Below are 5,689 nucleotides of genomic sequence, written 5' to 3'. Positions count from 1 at the left end.
TCCCTTAGCTTTGGTAACTAGTAGCTGCCAGTTATAAGAACTGATGGGCGCGAATAGTTGTATATGGATCCATAGTGAAATGTCCCGTTCATATTGATTATAAACGTTCCATATTAATTGATTTCGTCGCGAGATTTTGACCTCTATATGAGACGTTTTTCAAAGACTGCATTCATTTTTAAAACAACCATAACCTTTATTTTATCGATAAAGGTTTAAAAAAACATTACGTAGATTATCAAATAATGATAATCTAAAATAAACCGTTTACTCACGACCATTACATAATGGTTTACATTAAGATTATATTATATCAAAAAATAAGTTTCTTGAATGCAGTTTTTACACAATATCATACAAGCATGGACTCCAAATCTTGTCCTTATTTTAGTATGCAACAGCGGAAGCTCTTAATAATCACCTGAGAATAAACATGCTTAAAAACGTCAACAAAAATGTTGGTGAGTTATAGGTTTAACCTATATATTATCAAATCATAATAATAGACCACAAGATTTCATATTTCAATATACATCCCATACATAGAGATAAAAATCATTCATATGGTGAACACCTGGTAACCGACATTAACAAGATGCATATAGAATATCCCCATCATTCCAGGACACCCATCGAACATGATAATTTCAAAGTATTAAAGCATTCCAAATTCCAGAATGGGGCTTGTTGGGCCCGATAGATCTATCTTTAGGATTCGCGTCAATTTGGGGGGTCTGTTCCCAAATTCTTAGGCTACCAAGCTAAAAAGGGGCATATTCGGCTTCGATCATTCACCCATATAATTTAGTTTCATTTACTTGTGTCTATTTCGTAAAACATTTACAAAATTGCATGTATTCTCATCCCAAAATATTAGATTTTAAAAGTGGGACTATAACTCACTTTCACAGATTTTTACTTCGTCAGGAAGTAAGACTTGGTCACTGGTCGATTCACGAACCTATAACAAATATGTACATATATATCAAAGTATGTTCAAAATATATTTACAACATTTTTAATACGTTTTAATGTTTTAAGTTTATTAAGTCAGCTGTCCTCGTTAGTAACCTACAACTAGTTGTCCACAGTTAGATGTACAGAAATAAAGCAATATATATTATCTCGAATCAATCCACGACCTCGTGTATACAAGCCTCAGGCTAGATCACAACTCAAAGTATATATAATATTTTGGAATCAACCTCAACCATGTGTAGCTAACTCCAACATTACTGCATATAGAGTGTCTATGGTTGTTCCGAAATATATATATAGATGGGTCGATATGATATGTCAAAACATTGTATTCGTGTCTATGGTATCCCAAGATTACATAATATATTAGAATACATGTAATACAATATGAGTTAGCTAGGATATGATTAATATAGATTTGTTACCAATTTTCACGTAGCTACAACAAGAAAAATTATCCAATCTTGTTTTACCCATAACTTCTTCGTTTTAAATCCGTTTTGAGTGATTCAAGTTGCTATGGTTTCATATTGAACTTAATTTTATGAATCTAAACAGAAAAAGTATTAGTTTATAGTCGAAAATACAGGTTACAAGTCATTTTTGTAAAGGTAGTCATTTCAGTTGAAAGAACGACGTCTAGATGACCATTTTGGAAAACATACTTCCACTTTGAGTTTAACCATGATTTTTGGATATAGTTTCATGTTCATAAGAAAAATCATTTTTCCAGAAGAACAACTTTAAATCAAATTTTATCATAGTTTTTAATTAACTAACCCAAAACAGCCAGCGGTGTTACTACGACGGCGTATATCCGGTTTTACGGTGTTTTTTGTGTTTTCAGGTTTTAAATCATTAAGTTAGCATATCATATAGATATAGAAAATGTATCTAGTTGATTTTAAATGTCAAGTTATAATGATTAACTTTTGTTTGCGAACAAGTTTAGAATTAACTAAACTATGTTCTAGTGATTACAAGTTTAAACCTTCGAATAAGGTATTTTTATATATATGAATCGAATGATGTTATGAACATCATTACTACCTCAGGTTTTGTGGATAAACCTACTGGAAATGAGAAAAATATATCTAGCTTCAAAGGATCCTTGGATGGCTTGAAAGTTCTTGAAGCAAAATCATGACACGAAAACAAGTTCAAGTAAGATTTCCACTCGAAATAAGATTGTTAAAGTTATAGAAATTGAATGAAAGTTTGAATATGAGTATTACCTTATATTAGAAATATATCTTACTGTAAATAAGAAATATTTCTTGAGGCTGGATGATCACTCAAAGTGGATTTGCAAGATTGAAAGTAAGTTAGCAAACTTGGAAGTGTTGTTGGTGTGTTCTTGAGTAGTTGTTTTATAACTTGGTTTATGTATGGATTTATGAACTAGATTGAGCTAGATTTTGTTGAAGATAATGAAGAACACTTAGAATAAAGGAAGAACACTTAAGAGAGAGTAGTTTGATGCATGTAAGTTGCAAAATGAAAGTGTTTGTGTGTGTCTAACTTCACTTGAAAGTAGGATGGCATTATAGTCTCCATTAGTTTGGAATTTTGTGAGATATTTCATGCTAGATGTTAAATGATGGTTCCCACATGGTTAGGTGACTCACATGGGCTGCTAAGAGCTGATCATTGGAGTGTATATACCAATAGTAAATACATTTAGAAGTTGTGTATTGTACGAGTACAAATACGAGTGCATACGAGTAGAATTGTTGATGAAAATGAATGAGGATGTAATTGTAAGCATTTTTGTTAAGTAGAAGTACTTTGATAAGTGTCTTGAAGTCTTTCAAAAGTGTATGAATACATATTAAAACACTACATGTATATACATTTTAACTGAGTCGTTAAGTCATCGTTAGTCGTTACATGTAAGTGTTGTTTTGAAACCTTTAAGTTAACGATCTTGTTAAATGTTGTTAACCCATTGTTTATTATATCTAATGAGATGTTAAATTATTATATTATCTTAATGATATATATACATTAAATGTCGTTACAACGATAATCGTTACATATATGCCTCGTTTCGAAAACCTTAAGTTAGTAGTCTTGTTTTTACATATGTAGTTCATTGTTAATATACTTAATGATACGTTTACTTAACATAATATCATGTTAACTATATATATATATATATATATATATATATATATATATATATATATATATATATATATATATATATATATGTATATATATATATGTATGTATATATATATATATGTATATATATATATATGTATGTATATATATATATATATATGTATATATATATATATGTATATATATATATATATATATATATATATATATATATATATCCATATATATGACATCATATAGTTTTTATAAGTTTTAGCGTTTGTGAATCACCGGTCAACTTGGGTGGTCAATTGTCTATATGAAACCTATTTCAATTAATCAAGTCTTAACAAGTTTGATTGCTTAACATGTTGGAAACACTTAATCATGTAAATAACAATTTCATTATATATATATCTAAACATGGAAAAGTTCGGGTCACTACAGTACCTACTCGTTAAATAAATTTCGTCCCGAAATTTTAAGCAGTTGGAGGTGTTGATGTATCTTCTGGAAATAAGTGCGGGTATTTCTTCTTCATCTGATCTTCTTGTTCCCAGGTGAACTCGGGTCCTCTACGAGCATTCCATCGAACCTTAACAATTGGTATTTTGTTTTGCTTAAGTCTTTTAACCTCACGATCTATTATTTCGACGGGTTCTTCGATGAATTGAAGTTTTTCGTTGATTTGGATTTCGTCTAACGGAATAGTGAGATCTTTTTTAGCAAAACATTTATTCAAATTCAAGACGTGGAAAGTGTTATGTACAGCCGCGAGTTGTTGAGGTAACTCAAGTCGGTAAGCTACTGGTCTGACACGATCAATAATCTTGAATGGTCCAATATACCTTGGATTTAAATTCCCTCGTTTACCAAATCGAACAACGCCTTTCCAAGGTGCAACTTTAAGCATGACCATCTCTCCAATTTCAAATTCTATATCTTTTCTTTTAATGTCAGCGTAGCTCTTTTGTCGACTTTGGGCGGTTTTCAACCGTTGTTGAATTTGGATGATCTTCTCGGTAGTTTCTTGTATTATCTCCGAACCCGTAATCTGTCTATCCCCCACTTCACTCCAATAAATCGGAGACCTGCACTTTCTACCATAAAGTGCTTTAAACAGCGTCATCTCAATGCTTGAATGGTAGCTGTTGTTGTAGGAAAATTCTGCTAATGGTAGGTGTCGATCCCAACTATTTCCGAAATCAATAACACATGCTCGTAGCATTTCTTCAAGCATTTGTATCATCCTTTCGCTCTGCCCATCAGTTTGTGGATGATAGGCAGTACTCATGTCTAGACGAGTTCCCAATGCTTGCTGTAATGTCTGCCAGAATCTTGAAATAAATCTGCCATCCCTATCAGAGATAATAGAGATTGGTATTCCATGTCTGGAGATGACTTCCTTCAAATACAATCGTGCTAACTTCTCCATCTTGTCATCTTCTCTTATTGGCAGGAAGTGTGCTGATTTGGTGAGACGATCAACTATTACCCAAATAGTATCAAAACCACTTGCAGTCCTTGGCAATTTAGTGATGAAATCCATGGTAATGTTTTCCCATTTCCATTCCGGGATTTCGGGTTGTTGAAGTAGACCTGATAGTTTCTGATGCTCCGCTTTGACCTTAGAACACGTCAAACATTCTCCTACGTATTTAGCAACATCGGCTTTCATACCCGGTGTGACGACCCGAAAAATTTTCACCAAATTTAAACTTAATCTTAATCTATAATCGATACGATAAGCAAAGTCTGTAATGTGAAGTCTCAAAAACTTTGAACTGTGTTCATGTATTTATCTTAACCTTTGACTATTCCCGACGATTCACGAACAATTGTTTATAAATAAATATATATATTTATATAAATGTAAGTAAATATAATAATTTGAAATTATAAAATAAACATTTGAATTAAAGATCTAAAATAATAAATAGAATGACTAAGTAAGTATTAAAATATATAAAATATATATATATATATATATATATATATATATGTATATAATTTCTATAAAGAAGTATTATGATATATATATTGGAATATATATATAACAGATATAAATATTATATGTATTGTATGTATAATATAATTATTAGATATTACATAATTAATAAACTGTAGTATTAATATAATAAATGAAATTACAAGATAAAAATAGTTGTTATAGTAATATTCTTATTACTTTCATTAATATTATTATCATTACCATTATTATAATTTTAAGGTTATGTTTAGTAAAATAATGATATCAAAAATAAATATTATTATAAACTTTGTTATTAATAGATATTATTATACTTGTTATATATATTATTATTGTTATTAGTATCATTATTAGAATTATTTTAGTGTTATTATTATTATTTTAAATATAATCATTTTTCTTTTTTACTGAAATTATTTATTTTATATATACTATTATTAGTATTATTAATTAAGATTATTAATATTTAAAGTATTAATAATATAATATTTATATTCATTGATTAGTTGAAAATGGTACAGATACATGCTGAATCGGTTAGATATCCACATCAAAATTCTGTAAAATTTGTTTTCTATCCTGTATTATTAGATATCAGAATTAATTACGTACGAA

Source organism: Rutidosis leptorrhynchoides, chromosome 9 (assembly GCF_046630445.1).
Source record: "Rutidosis leptorrhynchoides isolate AG116_Rl617_1_P2 chromosome 9, CSIRO_AGI_Rlap_v1, whole genome shotgun sequence".
Taxonomy (NCBI): domain Eukaryota; kingdom Viridiplantae; phylum Streptophyta; class Magnoliopsida; order Asterales; family Asteraceae; genus Rutidosis; species Rutidosis leptorrhynchoides.
Note: the sequence above shows the minus strand (reverse complement) of the source record.